The sequence below is a fragment of the Camponotus vicinus genome, unplaced genomic scaffold (assembly GCF_025532165.1).
Source record: "Camponotus vicinus isolate PSW18456_S1 unplaced genomic scaffold, iyCamVici1.0 SCAF_1, whole genome shotgun sequence".
Classification (NCBI taxonomy): Eukaryota; Metazoa; Arthropoda; class Insecta; order Hymenoptera; family Formicidae; genus Camponotus; species Camponotus vicinus.
Genome location: NW_028141945.1, coordinates 21,224,594 through 21,238,987, shown reverse-complemented (window position 1 = coordinate 21,238,987; position 14,394 = coordinate 21,224,594). Strand labels below are relative to the sequence as shown.

Sequence of the window (14,394 nt, the reverse complement as noted above, 5' to 3'; positions counted from 1 at the left end):
AGAATCTCTCTCGAGAAGAGAGAAAGAGCATCTCTCTCTCTCTCTTCCTTTTCTCTCTTCCCAGTGATGATTTTCAACCGCCGTCGTCGTCACCGTATCCCTCGTTGATTCCCTCCCTCGTCAAATCGCGGGAATTCGCATTGTCTATCGAGGGAAAGTGGCATCGTCGCTCAAAAGTATCGCGAGCTCGTCGATTCACGCCAAGTCGCATCACGTATCACGCTAACGCATCGCGCTCGAATAAATCCGCGTCGCCCGTGCAATTTATCCTCTCCCCCCTCGTCCCTCCTCCCTCTGTCCCTTTCTCTCTCTTTGTACGCCATCCGGTTCCTTCTTTCGCACATCGGCACTTTTTCCCCATCATTGTCCATTCGTTTCCCTCGATCTTTCTGGCGGATCGATGTCACGCATGCATCTCGGGATATGCCTATAACGTCACGCTTCTCGGATTCGCGAGCGGACAGAGGGAGGATAACGAGAGAGACAGAGAAGGAAAGAGAGAGACGCGCTTCGCAAATATGGATCCAAGGCACAGCTCATGGCCGGACGATGGTAAAATGTAATTGTCAGTCTGCGTGCGTGCGTGTGACGAGGGATAATTCCTACAATAAATTGCACCTTCGCGATAAAGTCGACCGACAACACACTAAAAACGGCGAACATCAGTCCTAATTTATACTGTCCTTATATATAACGTGAAATTGCAATTGAAAGTATGAAATAAATAATACGTTTCGAAACGATGGTTTTATATTTTTAATAAGTTAATCTTTTTTTCTTTGAAATTGTTTTTTGAAACAAAAAACTTTTAAGAAACATCAAGTTAAATTCTTTTTATAAAAAAAAAGAATAATTTTTTGAAATTATTAGACTTCATGATTAGGAGAAATATTAGTTCGGTAAATCCATAAGATTAAATTTTAAATTTAAATTTGAAAATAAAGATATATAAAATATACATAATGTATATCATATAACACGTATATAACATGTATATAACATGTATATAACTTGTATATAACGTGTATATAACTTGTATATAACGTGTATATAACATGTATATAACATGTATACAGGGTGACCCATTTTAACTTAGGCAGCCAAATAACTCGAAAAATAAGCAAGATAGAGAAAAATGTTTTAGACAAAAGTTGTATGGTTTCGAGGGGGCCATAAGATGGTATCATTGGTTTGACCTTGAAGAGTCATTTGAAGGTCACGTGAAGGTCACTTCAATTTTTTTAAATGGAATACCCTATATATTTTTGTACATTCTTGTAGCTTATTTCGAGAGCTTTCCAAAACACTATAATTAAGTACCTTTCCGTTAAGTACTTTTTGAGTTATGATGCTTGAAATAATTTCTTAATTTTACATAAACCGTAAAATATCTTGTAAAATATTCATTTTTCGATTATCTTACCTTAATACTTTTACGTACAAAATAATGAGACAAATCAATTGGTGTAAAGAAAAAACATAGTTGTTTTGAAGAAAAAATATGTAATTGTTAATTGCAAGTAACATATTTTTTCTTGGAAACAACTATGTTTTTTCTTTACACCAATTGATTTGTCTCATTATTTTGTACATAGAAGTATTCAGGTAAGATAATCGAAAAATGATTATTTTATTAAATATTTTATGGTTTATGTAAAGTTAAGAAATTACTTCAAGTCTCATAACTCGGAAAGTACTTAATGAAAACTAACTTAATTATAGTGTTTTGGAACGCTCTCGAAATAAGCTACAAGAATATGGAATAGAAAGTAAGGGGTTTCATTTAAAAAATTGAAGGTGACCTTTACGTGACCTTGAAGCAACTATTCAAGGTCAAACTAATGACACCACCTTATGTCCCCCTTGAAACCATACAACTTTTGTCTGAAACATCTTTTTCTAAAATTAAAAATAAGAAAGTTATTTGGGGTGGGACATTAAAATGGGACACCCTGTATAACATGTATACAATATGCATATAACATGTATATAATAATATAACATGTATGTAATAATAATAATTTACGCTTTGGATGAAAAAATACAAATATATTTTATAATTATAAATACAATTTAAACATAAAATTGCTTTATTTTTCTCTTTGCATTCTTAATGCAGGATAGATTTTTGTTTACTTTTCATTAGGATAGTGTACATCCACACACGCACATTCTTTTTAATTGTCGCTCCCGCGCCATGGTAGCTTTATGCCTGATGAAACGTGTGTGAGCCGCTCGTAATACCGCGTGTTTCAGCCGTTAAACGTCAGGATGTTATCGAAAATAATTTCCCTGGCAAATTTCGTGCGGTGCAGTGCGGGATGACGCGAAAAGCTTCGTCAAGTCACTCGTCCATGGTGGTCGTGCGAGCAAAATTGACGCGCGCTCCTGCATTAAATGATAAAGCGCTTTTTTGCACTCTTTTCGATTCTGTTTTGACTGCAGCGGCATATTCATCCGCAATTTCCACCGATGTGCCGATGATCGATTCACTCTTTCGAGTTGCACGGCTTTGTTGAACGGTAAAAGCGATTTAACTCATCGACTAGCAGTTTCTGATGTAAATCAAGTTTGAAATTTTAAAGAAATATTTTAAGCCGGTTTGCCCGAACGTCATGTAATATCGACTTTTATACTTCAATCATCCCTCTCTTTTTTTTTTTAACGCGAAATTCCATACTCCCGATATACCATAGTGTGCGCATAAAACCCATTCTTTCAAAAATTTCACGGTAACTTGTTTTTCTATAATACTGTCCTCAATTAAAACCGAATAACAAGAATCCCAACCGAGCGTATCCATTCGCGTCCATGAAAGTCAAAAGGCCAATTGAAATGTACATTTTCTTGTCGACTGTAATTAACGTTTCTCTCGGGACTTTCGTTGAATAAACCTTAGAAGCTTTGACATACAGCACATCATCCGTAGATTTCTCTGTAATGTCGATAATTACTTTTGCTAGACATAGTCAACGTTATGTATATTGTAATGTCAGTTGGAATAATCATCTGTAATGTCCTCGTAATCAGTTAAATTTACTTCGACGCAGCAGTTTGGTCATTTTCGCGCTATAAACTTTTGCCACGTTATTATTTGCGCAGCTATTATCCTACGACTTTCTAAAATAGCTTTCTTGAAAGACCTGATATTTTACAATTTTCTTTTATGTTAAGTTTTCCCAGACTTGTTTCGAGATATTACATAATGATAATATTTTATGTTTAAACTGGTTGAGTTTACCAAGGTATTATATCGGTGAGGTGTGTAAATGCAATATCGTAAAGTAGCATTTTTTAATCATTGCCTTCTCGCAAACTCGACAAATTTACATTCTCTAAAATTTCATTTCGTTCTTTTTCCTTTTTTGAAATTTAAAGTTGCTACAAAGTATATATCAATATTGTTTTTTTTAAATTCACTTTTACATATATTTTTAGATTATGCGTGTTTCTCATAATAATGCTATTCGGAAGATGGAGAATTTTACAGCGAATAGCCAACTGGATGAATGATGATGACAACCATGCTATTTAGAAAATGTTGACGCACGTCGGTGTTACCAGGTCAAGAAGTTTTACGGGGAAGAGATCCTCTCTTCGAATACACACCTGCGCGTCGAGTAAAGTTTGTTGCATTAAGCGTGAAAAATTATAATGCTGAAAAACTTTGACGTCACACGGAACCTTGATTATATTAAAAAGTCCCGCCGAATTTTTTGAATAATGAATTCGAATATTCGATAGGAAAACGTCGAAAATAACTCTCGAAACTTTCGTAATTATGGAATGTCGCCATTTCGATCGCACATAAAGTTATCAGATATTAATTTCCGAGAGAAATATCTCGTGTCAATACCGCTATATATGTCTTATATCAATATCAGTATTTTATTACGCGGTTTAATATCGCGTTCTAGGATCCTACGTGTTACAATTTTAGAACATTTTTGAGGTAGGAGCCGAACAAAGGAGAAAGGATCTTTCGGCAGTAAAGCCACGGAAAGAGAGCCGTAGCGATTTACTCGATGTGGAACAATACATTGCAGACAATATTAATTAACTCTCGCGTTGTCCGCCCCGCTACGAACAGTCATAATTAATTTTAATTACACGAGTCAAGAAACGAACATTGTGTTATAAACCGTTGCGATTAATTATAATTCGTTAACAGGGGGTGTAATTCCCGCGACGCGCATTTTAACCGCTTGAAAATTCGCGAGACGGTATAAAATTAAATGTCAAAAATATATTGGGAAGATCAGCGTTTGTGATAAAAAAATAAATTTACGTCTGCTTTAAATATATATTTGCGATTGATGAATATACACTTGCGCTGGAGAATAATGTATATATGTAGTGTTAATATTATAATTTCACGACCATGATAAAGCCGCTCTAACGATGTATCGTTACGAGGGTCGGCGCCCTTCGTTGTGAAATATTTTAACGGGAAACATTTTTCTTAAGTATGGGGTCGGTTTTGTTCATTAATACGGGTTGAATTTTACAAATACGATTCCGGCACGAGTCGGGAATCCAAGTAGCGAGCCGAAAGTTTGCGCGGCAGAGAGTTTCACCCCCTTCCTGATGCATAATTTATGCGGGTACTCGGCTTTCCGCGTTGCAAGACTTGGACATTTTATGCTTCAAAGAGCATAAAAATGGCTGAAGACTTAAAAAAAATTCCCGTCGTACTGCTCGAGCTCTGCAATTTTGTGTGTCGAAGTTAAGATTGTCGTTTTTTGCGGCTTTTTTTCCGAGAAAAATCACGTACGAGACACGAGGAGGAGGTTGTGCGGCGATGTTTGTAACTTGAATACTAAAAATTTGCAACTCGAATACTAAAAAAGCGGTATTGCGAGCGGGGAAACTTTCCTAAGAATAACATTGCACGGTAAACAAAACTTCCTCCGAGGAGCGGAAAACAATATCTTTGAATATCGAGATACAAATAGTAAATATATCACGTCGGGGATCTCCCCCATCGATTTGCAGTAAATGGAGATTGTCAGTGGGATAATAATAACATCAAGATAAAAAAGAAGGTGATTAATCTCTTTTTTCGATTTCTTGCGTCATAATGACCTCGTCTTGAATGTTAATCGCGTGTTGCTTGTGCATCAATAAATTGATTAAATCGTGGCGTCATAATCAAGATAGCTTTAACATAAGGCCATTAATCCTCCACTCGGGAACGTGGCCGTTAGTTGTTTCGGTAAACTCTCCGTTCCCCTTCTCTCTCTCTTGGCTCTGTAACTAGACAAACGGCATAATGATAACATCGCGCGCGGTTACCGACCTTTATTGCAATACGTAGTAAATCACACATAGCCTAACTAACAGCGCGAGATTGTCTTTACACGCGATGTGATTACGCTGCAAATTTCGCTGAAACCTTCTCGGTCTCGGTACCGGTGGCGGGAATCAAATTTAGGGCTGAATAAAAAAGGGAAGGGAGGGAAAAACACGTAGCCCGATAACTCGGGCTGGCCGAAGCTGCGAAAATATCGAAAACGTAATCCGACGGGGTTTTCCCGAAGCTCTCCGATATACGCGGCGACCTCGCGAAAGCTTGTGTGTTTACCGTCGACGGGGGTGGCGCGGATTTGGTCTCCTGGCACGAAGTAATCGTGTAATCAGGGGCGCGCGCGCGCGCAACTTTATCTACTCTGGCATATCGGCGTTTGGTTGGTTGGTCGGTCGGTTGGCCGTTGGTCGCGGCTGATTCCGGTATCCGTGCCGAGCCGCAAACGGCCCGAAACGATAACATCCCACGGACATGGAGGCGCGAGCTTTTGTGCTTGCGAGTCTCTTTATCGCGACGATAAATCACGCGGGAGAGGGGAAGAAAGGGGCAGTCGCCGTCAATAATAACGGCGAGAACCTTTTGCGTAAGACGTGAGGCGCGATGGGGTCTCTAGCCTAGGTTAGAGTGTGTAATAGCCGGGCCATAACTCCCTCCGAAATTAGCAACGGTTAGGCCTACAAACAGCCGCTAGGCAAGCGAACGCCTGCCGGACGAGCCAGTCGTGACATTAATCGCGCCTGTAAATTTCGCGAAAGCACGACCGGGCATAGCTGCGCACTTGGAACTCGCGGTAAGCTTCGTCACGGCGAGGGATGAATGGGAACCGACCAAGGGGAGGGGGTACGAGCAAATGGCATTAGCATTCGTCCGGTTGGTTGGCCGGATTCGATCATCGAAGAAAATCGATATCCGTGAAGCGCTTTTGATTTTCACTATCGTTTCTGTCCATGATTCTATGATTATAGGGATAAATAGTACACGAATAAAAGGAGAATATGAATTGGGAACCAAAAATCTTGAGATAGGAGGGAAAACAGCTTTTTGTTACAAGTCAGAGTCTTATTTTTCTACAAGAAGACTATTTATATACGTCTCAATCCTTCGTTTCACCGTTAATAGGATCTTCGAAACAGCAAAATATGACTTGAAACGGCCACGTGTCCTTATATTTATGTTCGGATTTCTATTTAATTTGATTGTAGCAAAGTATTAATTTTAATTTGCCGCATTTTCGTTCAAATGTCACCTGGCAAAGGCTAATGCATCATTATAGACAGTTGTCTTTTAATCGATAGCCTATCCCAATATCCTAAGGTCGCAGCAATTGCCAATTAAGCGCGTCTGGAATATCTGATTGGTGGTCCCATAAAGTTCCGTTCGCGCATGCGCAGAGAGAAGCTGGAGTTGCAGCTTCGAATTTGCTACCTCGTCGCAGAGTGTGAACATTACCATATGGATAAGGCAAGATTTCGGTAAAAGTGCTTTAAAGCTCAGCAGGCCCGAAATGGGGTTGAATTTTTCATGCCGCGGTAGAACGTGCCGGCGCTACATACGCGATTTACCATATTCAAACATGGCAAAAGCCTTTGTTGTTTACATTCTTACGTTAATTAATAATGAAGTAAATCTGGGAAATAAAAAAATCGCGAGCACATTACACCCAATAGATAGCAAGCAGCAATCTGCTTGCAAACCTAACCTAACCTTGAATAAAAATAAAAGTATCGAATCTGAAGTATAATTATATGATAATTATACGTTCCATATATATCGACATTGATCTTTAGACGGTCTATCAATTTCTCCACCACTCGAAAGTGTTCCGCTACACGCGAGGAAGGTTGTAAAACAAATTGACCTAATATTTACAATGACGGTAGCGCCATCATTCGGGCCAATTATCGCGGCCCGATATGGTCTCCCGAATAGTTAGCAAACAGAAGGAAGATGGACGATATACGCGATGATTACCACGTTGATAGTAGCGCGACAGGGCTCGCGCTTGAAATTATAGTCAGCTTTTACTGGCCAGTGGTTCAATCAGTACTACTGGCCACTGTGTCGACGATCGTATTGATTTCGTAAACCAACTGGCGTGTCATGGTTTCTCGTTTGCGGTTCGAAATTCGCGAAAATTTTAGCATCATATGCTCGTTCTCGCCATTATTTTAGCACCGATAACGGCGTTGATTTGTAACGAAATAATGCATTTACGATATTTCAACGAATTAAACGCTCATGTGATATAATAGGCGATACAACGGTTGTTACATCATTTATACGAATTTGATCATCTTTTCTAATGTCGGATTAAATTCGGATAATCAATTATTTTATATATGTGAATTCCTGATTAAGGCAGAAAGCGCAGCTGCAAAATCATGACGGATCTTTCTTTTTACTGAACACTAGGTTAACATATTCAAATTATTGTTTTTTTTTACTTCTCATATGCTTGATTACAATTTGATCAATATTTTTTGCTGAGTAAACTCTCTACGAGTTTTTATTCTGATTTGAATAAAGTTTAATTTTTTGGTGATTTTTAAATCATAATTTTCATAATTTTTAATAAAACTGAAATTTCCTTAACTCAAATAATCAAATAATATTTATTTTAACTTAATAAAAAATGATAATAATGAGATCAGAGTAATTTTCGAGCAAAAGTTCTAAAAATATAATGTTATAAAACTTGCAAAGAGTTGAGTATTATTCTTATATATTCAACATTTATTTTTGAATATTAAGATGTCAGGACATCAAAAATTATTTTAAATAGTTTAAAATGTTCGCAAAATTATCTCACCTTTTATTAAATAAAAAAATGTCTTATTTTAATTTTAAAGTGCCCTCTCCCTTAATTTTATGTTTCTATACAATTCTGTGTGCGGTAGATTTAATAATTAAACCACAACGATGAGAATCGGAGTCAAATGGAGATCGGTTCTATATTAAATTTAGCATTTTCGATTTAAACGTTATTGATGAGAATGTGAGTATAATTAAAACCAATTTTCACGATTTTGTCATTAAGGACGCATTTATTATTATGCATATATGCGGAGCGATAAACATTTTCAGCTCTTGCCACGTTTTATATATAATTATTAGATATTAATTCACGGAATAATATGCTTGGGTGTAAATATTTTTTATAAACGTGAAAACTAAAAAAAATAAAAGTACACTTGAATCACACACACCCACACATATTTTCTAATAATTTAAATACGTATAAATCGAATTTTATTATACAACATTACACAATATTGAGCCTACTGAATATATCTTTCATAGAGACAAAAAGAGAAACAAAGAAGATATGTGAAGATATATAAATGTTATATAATTAAATTTATTTATATATATCAAAACTTGTGCGTGTGTGATTCTGAACGATTTATAAATACTACTTTATCTATATGTGATTGATTAAATTCTAAAATATCAAAATTAATGCATAGTGATTTGTAGCTACGAATATCATCGTTCTAAGAATAAATGATTAAATGATGTCACACATTATCGATAAATTTTAAGTGAATTTTAATTCAATAAAAATTCTATTATTAATTATTGACCTCTCTCTCTCTCTCTCTCTCTCTCTCTCTCTCTCTCTCTTTCTCTCTAATTATTTAATATTAAACGTAGGAGTCACATTATTAACAATCAAATTATTGTAGTCGATATATTAAGATATCCAATTAAATTTTCCTTAAGTAATTTATCGAAGTATCTGTGAAGAGAAAAATATAGAAAAGAAACGAGAGAGAAAGAGAGAAAGAATAGATATAAAAAACGTCCTGTGTTAAATTTACGTTCAACTGCCAGCACATCTAAGGGGATCGCACCCATAAAAATTACTTAGAGTTAACCGAGATTTAATCAATTCGCTATCTCTTTTTAGTTCTGTCTCTAGAGAGAAACGGATAATGAATTAAAGCACAGTTTATTTTCACTAACGTTTATGTGAGAGCGACTCTAAGCCAGCGCGCGAGTTACGATTTCTCACGTAAGATTAAATGAAACGTCGATAAATCGCTTATTTACACGGAAAACAGTTACGCAGGATGGTGGAGAAGGTTGCAAAGAAGAGGAGGGGGGGGAGAGGGAAGAAACTTGAAGAGAAGAAGGAGAGGGACTTGCTGGATCTATCAGGTCTGGTCTACGTATATAATTTCGTTGGAGAGAAAGAGAGTTCTAGCTTTTTTTCTCCTTCTTTTTTCCTTATTGCACCCACTTCCATTATCTCAGCGTTAGACGCGACATCTGCTGAATAAGAATTCACGATATCTCCGCCAGAAAATAGGAGGCGCGTGGGCGGAGGTTTGTGATTTAAATTACGCCGGCCCCGAAGTGTGTACCCGGCAGAATATAATATTCTCGCTTCTCGTTCGCGTGGTGGCGAGAAAAATACATCGCGAAAACCGGTAAGGGGTCGATTAATCGGCGGCAGAAGCGGTTCCCCGGATCCGGTCGAGCAGGTTGGGGCGCCCTCGATATCGCTGGCATTGCTGCTGCTGCTGCTGGTGCTGGTGCTGCTGGTGCTGCTGGTGCTGCTGCTACTGCTGCTGCAGTTGCTTTTCTGCGAGCGATTTTAAAATCCCGTACGTGTACATATATACGGGGAATGAATATCGCCGGAATTACGTTGCGCTTATAATTGCGTCAATTAATATTAGGTTGCCTGTGCGGCGGCGATATCCGGTAATTATTGGAGCGGAACGTCCCCTATGATTCGAGATAAAACTGCGGGTCGGCCAAATCTTTCGATAGATCTCGGATGAATGGAATTCGCGAACAGATGGAATTTTGTAATTTTGATTTTCGAACAGTCACCTCGAAAATTTCTTGCCTTAATAGGCAATATTATTAGGCACGAGTTTGTATTTTTCATGCGTATTTTTGTGTAGAAAAAAATTAATCAGAAAATCATAGCTCTTTTATATAAATATTCCAGGCTTGCTTCTTCGTTTTATTTATTATCAAATGCTCGATACATCTGTGCCATTCACGCACATGAATATTCAACGGCGAATTCCTTCATCTTTAAACAGCATCTTTAAGCATCTCGTCGCAAATAGAACGGAATTTTTATTGGGTCCGTTTATCGGCTGATTAATAGACTAGACTAGCGGTCAGGCAAGGACTGATCGAGCAAGTAGCCCCTCGTTAATACTGTTAATTCCTTTAGAAATTCTTATCTCAGACCCAGGCAAAGAAGATAATAACATCTCTCTCCGAACACTTAAGCTTCGCGAATTAAGCATACTTTATCGACCTGCTTTGCGTAGAGCACATTATCAGATCGAAAATGTTTTAACTTGAGCTTAACATAAAGTTTCTTAATTGTACATGATGTAACTTGATATAATTTTCTGAAAATCCTCCCTTAAATGCCATCCGTGGCAATAAAGCACCGTCGAACGGTAGCCGGTATTATTTTCCAGCAACAAACTAAAATTATAATCGAGTTAAAATTCTAAATCGCGCATACTTTAGCCGTAAGCCCGTCGTCCCATACAGCACAGAACATTGTTGTAACATTGCGGCAATATTACAATATTTCAGCAATATTGCTGTAATGTTACAACAATGTTTTGTGCTGTATGGGGTGTAAAGAGAAATTTCATCGTTTGTGGAAATGAGAGGAACACGTCGCGCATTCGATGGCAACCTTCGGACATTAATACCTCGTTAAAGCCGGGTCAGTTTCGCTTTAGGCATGATCGCTTCATCGATTAAAATCCATTCGAGCGTACGTTTACGCGAATAACATTCGCCCTGGGTGGAAAGATGCGAAATCGATAATAATAACTGCGTGGCAAGTCCGTGGAATGCGCCGTCGATTGTCCTCGTTCCACGCAGCCTCCTTTACGAGTCACCTGTTATCGTGATATAAATTTGCCCGGATCATAATCTATTTCTAATATCGACCGTCTCACATACGCCCTGTAATCTCAGTCGCATGTAAATCGGATCCCCTTAAGGACATACATATCGGATTACACGAATACCGTAACAAGGTCGTCCCTTGCTACATGAAGGTACGCTTTTATCGAGGGTGGGAATTATGTGACTTCGTTTCTCTCTCTCTCTCTCTCTCACTTTTTATTTCTCTGTTTGCTCTTCGGGTTCGCACGAAACAGGTATGTATATCAAGCATGTAGCAGGAGAGAGACGAGAGGAGGGGGAGAGGGAAGGGGTATCCGGTCAAGCGGCCGTTTCGCAGCTGGATGCAACTCTCCGGGTCGCATATCCGCGTCGCCGATCTTATTGATCTATGGTGGAGCCATTAACCATCAGAGCGTGCACCGAATGTTTCGGAACTAATTTAAACTTAGCCGCTTCTTCCTCCCCCCCTCCCCCCGCCGCCGCTGCCCGCCCGCCCGCCCGTGGCGTACACACGACGTCGAATTAAAGACCTGGCTCTATCGCCGCCGCTATCCATCCCGTGTATGTACGTCGATATGTCCGGGATATCCTGCGCCGATTAAAACGACCGGTCGCGGCGTGTTGTCATTTTGTTTCCGGCGCATGCTGCTCCGTTGCGGGTATTTGCTCGGATATTGGTACACGTTTCAAGACGCGCGCGATTGTCTCCTATAACTCGTATAATGGATTGCCAAGAGAAATTCCTTCTTTCTGCAAAGATTAAATTATTTAATTGAAATAAATTGGATTTAATACTGCGGAGAAAGAAGAGAAGATTAAATATATACTAAATAAATATTATACATATATATATATATATATATATATATATATATATATATATATAAAAGGTTGTATGTTAGGAAAATTTTTTTAGACATCAAATCTTTAGATATATAATAAAAATATTTAAAGACTAATAAAGGATGTATTTATATATTTAATAAATAGATCCTTAATACAACATATGTTAAGCAATAATCCTGCATTTATATATTTGATAAATATATTTTTAATACAATAATATTAATGTAATGGCATTTTTTTTTTTTTTTTTAGAACTTGGTGTTAAATTCTAAATAATGTCGATCATATCAATCATGTCATGTCAATCATATCAAAATTTTAAAAATTTGATAAAGAATAACTCCTCTAGTGTTGAATTCTAAATAACGTTGAGTTGATCATATCAAAATTTAAAAATTTTCGACAAAGAATAACTTCCAATCAGATTTTGATGTTTGAAAGAAAAGTCGATCCTAAATTCGGAAAAGATCGATTTAATACAGTAACATATTAAGTAATAATCCTAGATTAATATATTATTGTATTAAGTCGACCAATCTCTTTTCCGAATTTAGAATCGACTTTTCTTCTAAGCATAAACCTGATTGGAAGTTATTCTTTATCGAAAATTTTTTAAATTTTGATATGATCGACTCAACATGATTTAAAATTCGACACCAAGTTCTAAAAAAAACACAACATAGTATCGTACCATTGCATTGAATGAGAATGATGTAAAAACTGACACATGATTAAATAAAACTGACCCCGATGCATTTAGCTACCAATTATACAGGGTGACCCATTTTAACTTAGGCAGCCAAATAACTCGAAAAATAAGCAAGATAGAGAAAAATGTTTTAGACAAAAGTTGTATGGTTTCGAGGGGGCCATAAGATGGTATCATTGGTTTGACCTTGAAGAGTCATTTGAAGGTCACGTGAAGGTCACTTCAATTTTTTTAAATGGAACATCCTATATATTTTTGTACATTCTTGTAGCTCATCTCGAGAGCTTTCCAAAACACTATAATTAAGTACATTTTCGTTAAGTACTTTTTGAGTTATGAGGCTTGAAATAATTTCTTAATTTTACATAAACCGTAAAATATCTTGTAAAATATTCATTTTTCGATTACCTTACCTTAATAGTTTTATGTACAAAATAATGAGAGGAATCAATTGGTGTAAAGAAAACACATAGTTGTTTCGAAGAAAAAATATGTAATTTGCAATTAACAATTCCATATTTTTTCTTAAAAACAACTATGTGTTTTCTTTACACCAATTGATTCCTCTCATTATTTTGTACATAAAAGTATTAAGGTAAGATAATCGAAAAATGAATATTTTACAAGATATTTTACGGTTTATGTAAAATTAAGAAATTATTTCAAGCATCATAACTCAAAAAGTACTTAACGGAAAGGTACTTAATTATAGTGTTTTGGAAAGCTCTCGAAATAAGCTACAAGAATGTACAAAAATATATAGGGTATTCCATTTAAAAAAATTGAAGTGACCTTCACGTGACCTTCAAATGACTCTTCAAGGTCAAACCAATGATACCATCTTATGGCCCCCTCGAAACCATACAACTTTTGTCTAAAACATTTTTCTCTATCTTGCTTATTTTTCGAGTTATTTGGCTGCCTAAGTTAAAATGGGTCACCCTGTATATGATAATGCTCGAAAACATCGAGCTTTTCTCGATCTCTTTTACACTCGAATCAAAAACGTTAGCTGAAAACGATTTTTCTATTGGAGATAGTTTTTCTTCCGATAATTTTTTTTCGACAGTTGATCGCATCATCGTCATACTAGCATGAACTTCCAAACTGTGTGTTCTAAATCAATTTTCAAGTGCATAAAAATCGTGGTTGTTTTTTTTTCTGTACATATTTTGGATCGTTCTTTTTCTCTAAAATAATTCAACAATTCATGTTGAAAAAAAAATGAAAGAAAGAATAAGTCTTCTAATTTAGAGTTCCTGCAGCTCTTCCCTCATTATGAAAGCGCGTAGCGCAGAGTTAGAAAAGGTGGCGACTAAAATGCAACAACATTGCGGTTACAAGCCATAGAGCCACGGCGCGGTAAACTTGCAATAATTTTATGGAAATCAGGCGTTGCTACCGCGGGTACGTGCCGCACGTAGGACGGGACGCGCTTATATACGGGCGGAAGAAGAATGAACGAGGACCAAGGCATCGTGCAACGGCATATAGTTACACGTATATTATGGTTCCCCGGCTTAAACTGGATTTCAAACGCGCGCGAGCGTTATCGTTCCAACACACTGTGATTGTGGGCAAGTCTGCATATATATATATATATATGCACGCACCAGCGAGGCGTGCCACCTGT

General features: G+C 37.2%; 1 protein-coding gene across 4 annotated transcripts in view; it reads right to left on the bottom strand.

Moving 5' to 3' along the window:
* The window catches only part of LOC145959487 (irregular chiasm C-roughest protein), a 155,920-nt gene that overhangs the window by 37,508 nt on the left and 104,018 nt on the right, over window positions 1-14,394 (bottom strand). The gene's annotated exons all lie outside the window — the stretch shown is intronic.